Source organism: Meleagris gallopavo, chromosome 1 (assembly GCF_905368555.1).
Source record: "Meleagris gallopavo chromosome 1, MGAL_WU_HG_1.1, whole genome shotgun sequence".
NCBI lineage: Eukaryota > Metazoa > Chordata > Aves > Galliformes > Phasianidae > Meleagris > Meleagris gallopavo.
The window spans coordinates 87,284,514-87,299,450 of NC_139404.1; the positions used below are offsets into that span (position 1 = coordinate 87,284,514).

General features: G+C 36.5%; 1 long non-coding RNA gene across 7 annotated transcripts in view; it reads left to right on the top strand.

Annotated features, from left to right (window-relative positions):
- LOC109369748 (uncharacterized) overlaps positions 1 to 14,937 on the top strand; it is a 110,033-nt gene that overhangs the window by 21,884 nt on the left and 73,212 nt on the right. For all 7 annotated transcript variants that reach the window (XR_014887319.1, XR_014887323.1, XR_014887324.1 and 4 more), the window contains exon 2: positions 14,246 to 14,463. This is a non-coding gene — a long non-coding RNA (uncharacterized LOC109369748). The remainder of the gene's footprint in view (positions 1 to 14,245; positions 14,464 to 14,937) is intronic.

The window sequence follows — 14,937 nt, forward strand, 5'->3', positions numbered from 1 at the left end:
AGGCTGCATTTTAAGAAATAGCTTGACAGCTGTTTCAATCTCCCTATCTGGTTTCAAGATACTTTGTACCATTTTTGTCACTAAAGCACCTATTCGTCTGTTGTAAGCATCATCCTTAACAGATAACATACACACATTACTACACAGTAATTTGCACATATGTGCTGTCACTTCATGTACACTGGTACTTCAATGCAACTTTTTTTTTTTTTTTTTTACATAGTAGTAGTAATGTAACCATAATGACAGCCTCAGACTGGCATCTGTGTAAAGCAAACACAATTGTATCCTAGTTGAAAGGTCTGCAGGAAGAGAAGCAGTTGTTAACCTATATTGGAATCATCTAATCATAGAATGTGAAATACTCTTTTCAAATCATTGTTGATTGATAGACTGAAGTAAAGGTGAGACAGCATGAAACCAACCAGTATTGTCACAGGACATGGAAACAAAGCTAAACACTGTGTGGGCAATACAAGCATTTAGGGTCATAAATGAAAATGACCTTTTGTGTGGGCTCTTCCCCTTTCTGTCCTCAGTCACTCATCCCCATACCATTGCTGCTTCCCTTGTATTAATGCAGCTGACTTCACGGCACTACAGCAAATTGCACTTCAAAAATTATTCACATGGAGTTATAACTTTCACACAAACATGGTCACAAAAAGAAAAATAAATCACAAGACCAACCCAGATTATTTCTCTATTTATCGCATTAACCTTCCTGACCAAAGAACAATAGGCTGAGGTCTAGTAACTGGCAGGGAATTGGACAAGGGAGGGAGACTGTAAGCTTCCTGCAACCTTTAAGTGCTGTTACATTATTCTCCTATTTAAAAAGAGGATAGGATTAAAATTCCTGACCACTCTTAAGGATATATCAGCTTTTAAATACCTAGATGTCTACTGAATATCATATAAATTATGGCCCAACTGAGGGGAGAAATGCAGAAAGAATAGAAGGGAGCAAGTTCAGAACCTAAATTCTATCACTTTGTTATACATTTAATTCAGCTGTTCACAACTCAGGAGAATGCATGTATACGTACACCAATGGTAAGAGGACATGTGGCTGCACTGAACATACAAACTCAAAAATTACTCATTACTTTGTAGCTTGGCTTCTAGTTACTTGCAACAGCATTGAAAACTTCTCACTCCACCTTTCCCTGTATTTAAATACTATTCCTGATTACAATAGTTAAAATATTAATTGCCTTTGCGAGGAGAGTAAGTAAGTGTATACAAGTTAATTCACTTGTATGCTTTATCTTCTAATGACTTGCACCAGAAAAGTATCTGCTTATTATTTGATTATAATTTTCTCAAGGTGCAAACAAGGCTGCATACAGTTTGTTCCAGATAAGAAATTAGAACCATACAGTTAACTTTATTCTAATTGCCATCCTAATTACTGGTAAGGTGTTCCTTCAGATATGAACTAATCAGAAGGAGATCAAGTTAATGGACAATATTCAGTTTCATAAGCAAACTTGGAATTACTTAAATTTAGCCAACTGTGGTGTGAGATCCTCCAAACAAGTTATCTGGCCATCAGATAACTGGTGGTTATTTCCTCGCTCATCATGAATGAGAACAGATAGGAACCTAGACAACAGGAACGAATACACCCATGTTATTTTATGTCATATCACACTCAATTTGAATAGCAACATACAACCAAGTGAGTTGAATACAGAAACAGAGCAGTTACTATTGAAAAGTCACTTTCAAAGCTTTGGCTCAATATTGACACCAATGATTATTTTGATCTAGCAGTTTCCATAAGTGCTATGCAACTCCAACAGCAAGCAGAATGACAGTCTTGAATATAACATCTTTTTCCATCCCCTGGATACGTTTTTGCTTCTTACATTCCCTTCAGTGGAAATTCAAAAAAATGTTGAATATTTTGATCAAATATATTAATTATGAGTTATAATAGACTAGACATTTGTAAGGCAAGTTTGGTATTATATACTACTACAGAACTATAATAAGCAGCAAGTAAATTAAAGGAAATTTCAGCCAAGTCAAATGATCTGACTGTGCCTGATTAGTCAAGGACCTATGTTAAGAACAAAATAAGAATGGTATCTGAACATTAGACTTAAATTAGCAAGTTGCTGCTTTCTCTCACATAGCAACAAAACACGACAGCATTACAAGACAAATACCAGCCTGTGCATTATTAGCTCATGAGTATCATTTCATTCAGTCCCCTACAGCATGAAACTATTTCATATTTTCAAAAACCATAAAGGGACATTCATGAGTATAAGGCTAGGTTAACTTTCAAGTGGTTGTAATCATCTGGAAGAAGAGTGGGCTTAATCTCCATTTTACACTTCATATAACTCTTACCAGCTAGAAACCATTTTCAAATACTATAGTTACAATTTGCTCTCTGAATAAATTCAGACAGTGCATCACAATATAGAACTTCCATGCCCTGTATCAATTATACTAGTTATCATGCACACAAGATTTAGAATTCCAGCATTATGAGCCAACATTCTGTAAAATAAATGCACTTCCATATATCAGTTTGTATTTTCTTAGTAAAGAGAAAGAAAAGGAAAATTTAACTGTTCCAACCATACAAATATCTACAAATTGTGCTTTTACGTATAAAAATCAAAGTTCCTGACACCTTTTAGTTTACAGCAATTTGCAATAGTCTTGATTAGCTACAGATTGTACTGCCTAAGATATGGCTTAAAAAAAAAAGCAACAATTTAACTGTCAAACTAAGAAAGATTCAGTGTTATCTGACTGTGAAACCATCCAAGAGCAAAGAAGTTTAACATCAGCATCTGCATTTCCAGTGCAAGACTCCTGTGTATAGGCTGCACCAAACAAATAAACTACAGTAGCTCATTCAAATTACGGCTATGCGAACATTGCTCTACTTCCTTCTCATTAGTCAAGCCCAAATTAACAAGAAGTTAGTATTTGAAGAGTTTCCACATTGCTATCAGACAGCTGGCACAAAGAATAAAAATATCTTTTGTGAAAATTCAAGCGCTGTTTAGTCATCTAAATCAAGTAAATGAGCTGCAGCTCACTTGCTCATTGTAAGCCCTAGCAACTTTTGTATTGAGTCAAATTAAGTATCTCATTAACAGAAACTATCAACAAATTATTAAGCAAAATAAAAAGCCTAAAACATTATTTGTAGAGTGTATGTACATAGAAAACACACAGGTACAGAGAAGGAGCACTGGTGGAATCATTTCTACTTCCAAGCCTGGGTAAAGGTATATCTAAAGCACCTGCCTGCATCTATGGATGTAAACTCTATGAGGGAAGTAAACAATATTTGAAATTGATTAAATTTTTGGCTTCCAATTCATACCATGGTAGCCACTTTTCTTTGTACCTTTTCAAGATCTATATTATTTGGAAAGAAGGAGGAGTGAAGGCTCAAACTATACAGTTTTTAAGACATAGACAAATAACATGCTCAGCAACTTCAGTAGTAAACACTGTACCCACTTCCTATCAACTCTAATACTCTGTTTCTTTTCTAAGAACATATTCACATTGCCGAGGAACACACAGTAACAACTAAGACCTCTCAAAACAGAAATGAACCCATTTCTGCATGTTTAATTCCAACTGCTTCCTTTGGCCTATCTCCTTTCTCTTCAGAGCACTCTCTGGCTGACCTTGAACCCCTCTACCACATTTGATCAGTCATGATATGACAACACATTGCGAGTTCTTCAGAGAATCCCTCTATCTGAGGATGAGCTTTATTACAGAACTTCCCCCCATTGTGTATATCCACATCTACTCATTTTCTTTAATCTTTCATTCTTAATCCCACCCACAGATCAGCCTCAATTCCATAGTTATTTCGATCTGGAATATATTCAGAAAAACTGTGTCTCCATTTTTTTCTCTGGAATAAAAAATATTTATGCATGATACTGCTTACTATGCAGATTTTACAGTGTCATATTATGGTACCATCTGGTCCTGTTCACTTGGTAAAAATCAGCCAGTGGACTAATGTATTCCCTCCCAGCTGTTCCAGATTATTCTGTCCTAAGGAAATCGTATAGGAATAAGTTAATTGTGTTTCAAGAGCTCAAGAAAGAAGAAAAGACTCATCCATGTTAACAGCAGTTAGCATGAAGTATAGTACAAGTTCATTTTCCAGCATTATATTACAATCCAGACTTTTTCTTATAACTGGTCTGTTCATGGCAAGCATGTCCAACTTCGTATCCCACACTACAAACTGAATCTACTGCTCTAATTAGTCACTAGATGCATAAGCTACAGGCTACACTAAACTGAAGAAAATTATAGTAGTTCACTAAAACCCAGCAGTAACACACACTAATCCTATTATCAACATCTTGACCAAAAAAAAAAAAAATCAAATGAATGAGCATACAATTATTTTAATTGGTTATGTGGGGAAAAAAAAAAAAGAAACCATGTCAAAAGCTATTAAACCAAACCTATTTAAAAAAAACATTTACTGAATTGATAAGATTTCGTGTTCGCAAAAAACATCAAACAAGACAGCAACTACAAACTTAGCCCTTGATGGGCAGCTGGATTTCTGGTTTTCAACCAGAATAGCTTAGTTTGTTACAACAATTCCGTAAGACAATAGTTAGTTCATTCCAAACATTTAGCCCAGGATGGGATTTCAGAACACCGTGCTGTTTATCTGGTTATCATGTAAACATTCAAGTCCCTCTTATTCTCTATGACTCAGGGCAGGCTGAGCCAGTTCTTTCTATTGGAGGTACCAAGTCCACCCCAGTGAACTGCAACTGCACGTAGATCTAAAACACTGTTACAGTGCTTTCCTGCTTTGTTTATAGGATCTAACTCAAATACAAACACCACTATACTGGACAAATATAGGAAGCTACTATCTTCAGCAGTTCACCTAGAAGGATGGAAGGTTTGAAAATGCACCTGAAGTAGCAAGATTGTGTGTCAAGCTTTCAGTTTCTCTTCTCAAAAACTATATTCATTCTACACATATCACATGTTGTCTTCTTTTCAGTAGAGTGCCACATAGTGTGAACACACAAGCTGGAAATTATCCAAGTAGCCCTCAGTGTGTTGAATTCATGTGATGGTAATAAATTCTGGGCCACGAGTATGTGCTTAGGGTGTGTATCAAGTAATTAAGTAATAAAAATTTAAAATAATGGATGGTAACTCAAAGCTTCACTGTTAAGTAAACATTTAATGTGCAAAACAGAAAACCACAAAACAAAAGGACTGAATGTGTCATCGCCTTGTTACCTGCACATCTGAATTCAACTTCCTGCTTCTTATACTGCCCAACTAATTTGGGAACTATTGGATTTTGTCTGTAACAGCTACTCTTGATAGGAAACAAACCTAGTTAAGGTTCACCACTAGGTAAAACTGTTAGTCTGTATTAGTGATCAATTATGAGGTAAGGTGTCTATGCAATGCATTTATGTCATCTCTTGCATATTTATCAAAGTTCGCATAGAATCTTGGTGCAATTTTATATTAAGATATCAGAGGGAGAGCAAGTTTTCTAATACTGAGAGCTCAATACCACTTTTTCTTCTCTTTTGCGATATAAAGACTGCTATTAGATCTATGGCACACATTAACTGGGCATAGGGAAAAAAACCCTCACACTGAGATCCATTGTCACTGAAGCCAAATAATAAATTATGCACAGGGAAAGCTAGTCTACATTAGAAGTTCCTGCACATCTCCTCTAATCATACTGAGGATGTTGGGCAATAAATCTTTGGGCATATCCTTCTACTATGACACATGGATGCATCAACCTCTTAAGACCTTCTACTTCTATGCAAACAAAGTTCATCTACAATCTGAGAGAGCATGCGAAAGCCAACTAGTTGAGAATTTTGGCTAAAAAAAAGTTATTAATCTGTTGTGTACTGCACACTGCTAATAATGGATTCTCTAGGAGAACACAGACAATTCTAGCTGATTCAACCCTCAATAATCTTTTCTCCCACCTGCTACCAAATCCATTATCCAAACGTGCTGACAACCTCAGATGCCATGCTGGCTATCAGTACCAAATGGTAGGAAAAGGTCTAATATTCCTACAACAATCCTCATGTAAACATTTAGAAATGAATCTGTTAGACATCTCTATTGCATGATTATCTTTGTTTTGTCACTTGGCATTAGGTGGTTACAGCTATTAATAAGCTTTATCAGTAAGTATTTTTGTTTAAAATTTTGATATAGAGGCTCCAAAAGCAAGAGGAAAACTTAAGTTCTAAGAAGCAAAATAGCATGGAGAATGGGTTCACTTGGAGTGAAGATACACTCTCCACTGCCATTTCAAAGAAAATTTTCTATTTGTTTGTTCCTTTCACAGTACACTCGAACGCCTCTCTCAGTATTCACAGGTCAGTACTACACTAGCAGAAGCTTTCAGCTGCATTCTAATTTTCCCCATGAACATGAATTCTGAAAGACTGTATTCCTGTTGTGATAGTATAACTGATCAAATTCAGATTTAGAAAGTACACTTCTTTTCTGACATTCTTAGAGAACACTTAAGAAAACTACAGGCAAGTAATTTTGCAGCCTGCAATCATTAACAATTGTGTGCAGCCTGTTGCACGTTAATGATCTTATTCTTCATCGTCACTGCTTACAGGGAACCTGTAAAAGTAACTACTAGTACTAGTTCTACAGCATTTAGAATTTCTCTTATAGTAGACAGGGAAGTTCTGGTATACAGAAACCTAAGGTGGGTGGAACTGGGAGGAAGGGGCACAAATAAGGACTGGGAGAGGAGATATTTGCATTAATGAGCAATTTGGTTGAGAAAAAATATTTTCGGATTGGCTGAATTGAAATGACATCACTTACTCACCAGCTCACAGCCTAGAAAGTCACAAATGGACCTAAATAGAGGTGAAGCTACCATGGGCGTTACTCCTAGAAAAGTTACTTAGCAGTTACCTCCAACACTGAGAAATAAACATATCTGCTTGTAATCAGAAGGTGTTTAATGTTTCTAAAACAAACCTTTTAAAACAGGCAATTGTTACATGTTATTAACCCTCAACAATTTTTCCACATGGCTGCTTTCACTTTCATGAAGTAGACATATTTTACAACTATTGTACTGATTCTAGATGTTCATCTCACCATTTGTATTGATATTCCTGTGAGTCTGAATATATCAGTAAGTACTATCATGTAAAGGTTTGGAACATACTTAGATCTTGACAAGCATTAAACAGAAAGGTTTTTTTCAGCTTAACAAATCAAAAAAAGAACAGTTTGAAACTACCTTATCGCTATTCTCTATCTATAAGTGGTCTATAAATAGAATAATGACTGTTGTATATTAAGGCAGTTAGTAGAGAATACACAGGATAAGATCACTATGAACTGACTGCTTTTTTTTTGCCATACAAGAAACAAAGACTTATATAGAAACATGTTGCCCAGAAAAAATACCTAATCAGTAAATAATATCTTAAATCGATAAGAATACTCACGACTGAAGATAAGCTAAAAAAGTTATTTTCATAGTATTATATGCAACCAAAATATTTCTTGAATGGCATATACTTTCCTACCAGCTTGAAGAAGCTATTTTAAAGACTCGTGCATGTCTACAGTATGCATAGTGGAAAAGGATTTTCAACAGCCCTCTGTGATTTCATGTACTGAAGGGTTATAAGACCTAAAAATTCAATGTTCTATATAAAGAACTGCAAAATACATACACCATATAACTCTCAGTAACTTATTTATGTAGCTCTCCTTGATATTTTAGTTCATTTAGATACAAAATTAAGTGCATTGTATTTCCTTAAACATCCTCCTAACATTTCTTCCTATAACATGGAAATACATGAACATCACTTAATTTGAAAATTTGATAGGTTTTAGCATACTTACAATTTTTTATTTTTAATCAGATGTTCAAATCAGTATGCAGGCATCACAATGTTTTTGTAAGTTGGATTAATATGCTAATTAAGCAGAAATTACATAATTTCAAAGGCAAAGAATAGCTTGAGAGGTAATGCCCTATGCTTATGTAAGGAAAGGACTTCTCATCTTACGGGTACTGGTTCTCACAACTGGTTCTTCATATTACAGTTCATATTAGTCACCTATATTTAGATAAATAAGTTTTTAGGTTGATTTCAAACCGCAGAAGGTTGATGAGCCATTCTTTCTTCTAGAGAGCCTTTGGAATTACTTCAAATATCCCTTATAATGACCATCCAATTTTTTTAATTTTAATTTTTATTTTTTCAATCCATCTCACAAGTAAGTAAAAGCTCACTTGAAAGTTTTGCAGATCAATGCTGTTACACAACACATGATTAGGCAGCACATTCAGCCTGAAGAAGCCGTATGTTCACAAAAGCTCCCTACAGATCTAAAAGCAGCTGAACTTCTGCTACTCTAAATCACATACCTGAAAGAGCTCTGTGGATCTAGTTTTGTGACTGAGGCTCTAAGTATTAAAATACGTTGTATTCACAAGTATTCCATTTCTACATTTGCAGTTCAGCTTCGTAAAAACCTATAAGGAAAGAAAAGAAAAAAGAAAAAAAAAAAATCAGACAAATGAAGAGATCTCTTAGCACTTAGAATAAACATTTCTAGAAGGGAAATCTAGTAGTAGTACTCTTCCTGGAGATTTGCTCAGAAAGGAATATAGAATTGGGCTGAAGGCTTCCTTAAAGCCATTATTAGAAATCCTGCTGAACTGAAGACTTTCCTAGAAGAGGCCACAGGACAAAAACAGTCAGATCAAGATGTAAATGCTCATTCCCCCTAGTGACCTTACAAATGGCTGAGAAACAAATGTTTCACAATCACTTCCTCACAAGCGAGAGCGAAAGGAGATGACAACTGTAACTCCTAACAGGCCATAAGCATCACAAAGCAAAAGCAGATAACAAAGAAGAAAAATTAGCTCACCCTTTCTAAAATTCAGTGATAGTTCAAGAAGACTACAGTCTCCACCCAGAGAGATACTGTTCTCTTTGCTGCCAACCCTTGAGTGAGGATAAGCAGAAGTGGATCAAGGCTCTGACCTTTCTGGTCACTTAGCTTCATTGCTTGCACCTGAGCTCCCTGAATTGAGTTACCCATACCTTCTCACCTGGTACTCAACCATCGGTTCAGGCCGTGGCCTAGCAATTCTGGAGGACCCTTTGGCAAACAGATCTTCCTTCTTGTGGATGTGAAGATTGTGTTTCGAGGTTGTTACATCACAGTTTAATTATGGAAGGAACAACTTGAAGGCGAACATATTTTTAAAGCTGCTTGTGGAGGTATTTCAGAAAGCCTTTTCCAACAGAGACAGCAACACACACAAACACAGCAGGCTAAGGACACAGCAAGGCTAAGCATCCAGTCCAGGAAGACCAGATTTGGTCTGCTTTGTCTCAAGACAAAATGGTATTTTAGTCTTTCCCATGGCCTAACTCACAAGACATCAGCCAGACACAGACAGTGTGTAACAGTGAACACAGCCACATGCCTCTCCTCTTCAGGTGAGCCCAAAGCCATAGCACAATAGGCCATCAGCAACACAGGTATTTCTACCAGGGAAAGAGGCCTCTCTCTGCACTGTGCCAAAGCACTACCAACCCAGCCCACCTCAAACCACCATCGGAATTACTAAACCAGAGCTGAAATGGTGCTCCTGGGCCAGCAGAGTGGAATATAATCCCAGATGAGGCTTGTCAGGGCAGTTAAGTCTATCAGTGCACTTGACACAGCTATTAAAGTATTCACAGTTAAAATAGCATTAAAGGAGTTATTAAAGCACTGGGAGAAGAGGAATATCCCATAGTTCAAACACACACATTCTTAGTAGCTCACCTATTACAGTGCAATGTAAGGATGCAGATTTTTTTTCTACCTGGTTTTACTTGAAAGTAAATCACCACTGTTTCTATATGTGTTAATCCTGGCTTTCCTTCTTTTGTTCACTCTTATTATATATAGAGAAAAATATCGTAAAAATGGCGGAAATCAAAAAGACAAAATCTAGTAATAAATTAGCCTAAAATTCATTTTCATTTATAGATTTTCAAGCTACAGAAATAGTACTGATTACAATTTAGTGACTGTAATTTGCGATATCCATAATAAGCCACAATGAGCTTATAATAAGCGTGGGGTCATGTTAGAGGTCATGAGAAGGGATAGAACAGATCTAACTACTCTATAGTCCCTGAGTTGTGGATGTAACCCCACACCCAGTACTTGTGTGCTCCCACCTGATCTCTTGTTTTCAGTCCTTGTTGTCAAAACTCCCCAGTGCCATCAAAATGGGAGAGAAAGTGATGCTTCTGCCAGACAAATCAAAATTATCAGTAAGAAGCAAGTCTTTGAAAGCTGTCTCTGCCATGGTAGTCTAGACTTGTACCTGCAGTCTTCACTGACCTTTAATTTTAGTGTCTTGGGTAATAATTGTTTACTAGGAGCTTCGTCAGAATCCTACAGACATAGACAATGATGGCCTCATACCACCATGGGTACTAATACCAACAGAAACTCATGAAGTAAGTGCTTTTTTCAGCATTTGTTACGTACAGCAGATAGGTTTTCTGCTGCAATTTAATTACTTTGCATAATATTAAGTGCACAAAATGATAAAACTTCACTCCATAGTTCCAACCAAAAATACACATCTTTCACGCCTCATCTGTGGACTGTCCTTTGCTTGGGTCCAGATTTGTTCCTCTCCCATTCATTATGTCTCTTTAAACTGCGTGCAGCTCCCCATGGCTGTGAAATTTCAATGACAAAATGTAGATTAAATTTCATGCATGATATCCAAAAGGTCTCAAATCATAAGCTATAAATGCTTTTTTTAAGCAGTATGGTCTACCTACTATGATAGGAGCTATCAAATGCAGATAGTAGGACAGTTTGCACAACAGTTTAAACATAATAGTAGCTGTAAGTATCAGATTTAGAAGATTTTTTAAGAATAAGGAAGTTTGAAGTGTTTCTCAGTAACTCCTTTTGATACCAGTAGTGTATTTCCTTTTCTAATTTATGAGTTAAAAAGTACAGTAATTTGATCAAGGTAAAAAATTGACCCAGTTCAAAGAACACAGTTACATAAGCACAGTCTATCTAGCTCTTCATATGCACTAAATGAACAAAGTTTCTTAAGGATTAGCTCTAAAATTATTGTTGAAATTACATCTGATGTTTCTGCTCATTCAATGAAATTACTGTTTTCCTTCTCTGAATGTTACTTGAGATTTTAAGGTTTTCAGACGTCAGGGTTTATCTAGTCATTCATTCCTCAGCTATATTGTGAACAGAGATTACCCAGGTCTCATACAGCCATTAATATTTTAGCAGAATTAAACTGATCCAGTTTTTAAACAAAAAATTTGAAAATAAAAAAATCTGACTGAATCATGTCAAAACATATGAGTCATTTCTTCAGCGTAGTTCAAACACAGCATGGCAGAGCAAATGGCTGAAAAAAAGCTTTATTATCCTGTAGTCTGAAGCTTTTACCTAAAGATACAAACTGTTCATTTAGTAAGTAATTTTTTATACCTATTAATTTATGCATGCATATAGATTAATAAGATAACATGATTGAGTTCATCATTTTCCTTCTGAGACAGTAGTGGGCAACTTGATTGTACTATCTGTGCTGAATTATCTTTAAAGATAGTAGAATAACTTGCCCATCTTATTGTGGAGTTGGAGACACCTGCAATGTAGACAAAATGCATCACATTCTGTGAACTGTGTCAATTCAAATATGCAGGAGAGATGTAATGATATGGACAAATTAGCAATTCTTGTTATTTTGTTTGGAAGAGAGCAGGATTAAACTATTTCACTCAATGTAAGCATGTTTTGTTTTATTGCAAAGTAGGAAGACCATATGTATTTTTCAAAGTACAGCAGATCAATCATACCTACAAGTAGCAACCCCACCAGAGAAGTTCAGCCCCACAGGCTGTAATCCCTGCTGTTGACACTTGCCAAGTTCACCTATTAATTAACTGTCACTTGATAAACCTTCTATGGATATTTATTGTACCTGGATTTATAGAAGATTTTGCTAAGAAATATTTAGTTTTTGATTGCAATATGTTTATAGTAATCATTGTGTTTGCTTAGTCAGTATAGTGTTTTTGGTGGATGTTTATCATCCATAATTTTCCATAAGGGAGTTATGTGTTTAAGAAATTTTAAGTTTATTGTATTAGTGACGCAAAAGGTATATGTTGAATAGTAGGCTTTCTTAGCTATAAGAAAAGCCACAGTTTAAGATTTCCAGGACATATCCCCTTAAATGTGTTGCCTTTAAGCATTTTATGTATCATTATGTATTTGTATCTGTGAGGTAGAGGTTAATCATTTTGCAGCATGTCATAAAAAATGAGATCAATGCACACTCAGTAAGCTGAAATATTACAAATGGAAATTACTTGCTACTTACAGAGTAGTTAAAGATCAGCCTCCAAGTACCTTCTTACTGACAAATAACTTTGAAATGCCAGCAGCAGCTGAAGTTTTTTCCTTCTTCAAAAGTTACTACTTTTCTATGAGTAAAAGAAAAATGACAGTAATCCAAAGTAAGATCATTTTCTTTTCTGCGTTAGCTTGTATTTTTATTCCTCTTTGTTTGTTCATTATGTTATTATCTCACAAGAATGGAAATTTACTTATTTTTATCATTTACATTGCTATTGAGTGCCTACTTTCTTATGCCTATGCAAGGGACTTAGAACCATGGATTCATCTGAGTTGAAATGGACCGTCTAGTCCAACTCCTCTGCAATGAGCAGGGACATCTACAAATAGATCAGGTTGCTCAGAGCCTGTTTCAGCCTGACCAGAAACATCTCCAGGAATGGGGCATCTATCATCTCTCTGAGCAATCTCTTCAAGTGCTTCACAACCTTTATTGTAAAAAACTTTTTTCTTCTATCCAATCTAAATTTTCTCTCTTTTAGTCTGAAACCATTTTCCCTCTTCCTATCTCTGCAGCCTCTGATAAAGAGTACTCCCCCTTCTATCTTATAGCCCCCCTTTATGTATTTAAAGTTTGCTGTCAGGTTTCCCTAGAGCCCTCTTGCAGCTGAACAGCCCCAACTCTCTCAGCCTGTCCTCACAGGGGAAGTGTTCCATCCCTTGGATCACTTTTTTTTGGCCCTCCTCTGGACACACACCAACAGGCCTATGTTTCTTCTGTACAGAGGACTCCACATTTGGACACAGTACTCCAGGTGAGGCCTCACCAGGGAAGAGTAGAAGAGCAGGATCACTTCCCTTGACCTGGCCACACTAATTTTGATGCAGCCCAGAATTTGTTTGACTTTCTGATCTGTGAGGCATACTGCTGACTCACGCCCAGTTTGCCATCCACTAGTATTTCCAAGTCCTTTTGGCAAGACTGTGCATATTCGTTTCCTGCCCAGCTTGTATTAACCTGTGACTCAGGTGCACGATCTTGCATTTGGTTTTGTTGAACCTCATGAGGTTCTCCTGGGCACACTTCTTGAACTTGTCTAGGTCTGTCTGGACAGCAATCTGACCCCTCAAGCATGTCAACTGCACCACGTGGTTGGTGTCATCCACAGTCAAGGGTGCACTTGATTCCACTGTCAGTGTCATTGATGAAGATGCTGAAGAGCATCAGCACCGATATAGATCACAGAGGGACACTACTCATCACCGATCTCCATCTAGGCATTGAGTCTTTGACCACTAGTAGCTGGGTAGAATCTTGCAGTCTGTTCCTCAAATAGTGAAGCCATCAAATTCCTATCTTTCCAATCTGGAGAGAAGGATGTTATGTTTGACAATGTCAAAGACTGTACTAAAGTCCAGATAAGTGACATCAATGGCTTTTCCCTTGTCCACTGACGTATTTATGTGATTATGGCTTGCACATACAGAAGCCATCTTACTAAAACTGTGTCCACTTGTCTGAATGGTCCTGGGCTAAAGGACCATTAATACATTCTTAGTTGCAACTGAGAGAGATCATCCATAATGATGTAAACAGACTCCTTCCTTTTTTAAAGTTGATCAGAGATTGAAGTGAGATGACTTATCTACGAGACCTGAATTGACCTGGGAAGGAGACTGAGGTTCCCCCTGTGTGATATGCCTTTTTTCACTAGTACTGTAGCTTTTTGCTCTCTTTGGATCTCACCTCATGATTTGCAGCAATCCTGAAAATTAACTATTTTTCTTTCCATTTGCTCTACAGATAGATTTTCTTTCTGATTCTAGAACAGACAAGAAGGGCTGCTTCAGACAACATACCCTCTGGCTGAAAAGGAAAATATCACAAACATTTTCATCTGCTTATAGCCCATGTTCAAAGCAAGCAAGACTGGCCAAACTTCGACTCTGAGATTAATATAAACTAAGAAGTGTTCTTGAGTAACTATTCCCTCCAGCATGAAGGACCTGAGAACTGACTAGGTATGCTCTTTTAGAAACATCCTAGTTATAAAGAGTGATCTTTTGCAACTGCAAGGGCAAGCTTGCAATACTGTTGTCTACACTGGCAACATAATAATGTCTTTTTATAAAATCATTTAAATCTAGATTTTTTTTTAATTTATGGAGAGATTTATGCAAAGGTGACAAAGGACTGACACTGTTCTTTTCATCACAGATCATCTGTAATTGAATCAGAGCCCAAAAGCTACAAAAAAGTAAACAAAACAAAACAAAACAAAACAAAAAAAAAAGAAAACCCACCTGAAGAACAAATATTTGAGTAGGTTGTCTTAAGAGGTGTTCTTCAATTACTACATTCTTCAAAGTAACTGAACCTTGATTTAAATATCTCTATATCTAAAGCAGTTTTCTGTAACACTCACAACTGAGATCTTAAAAATTGCTTGTTACAGCTCTTCCCTTTCTTGCTTAAGTGTACTCTACCCTAAAAAG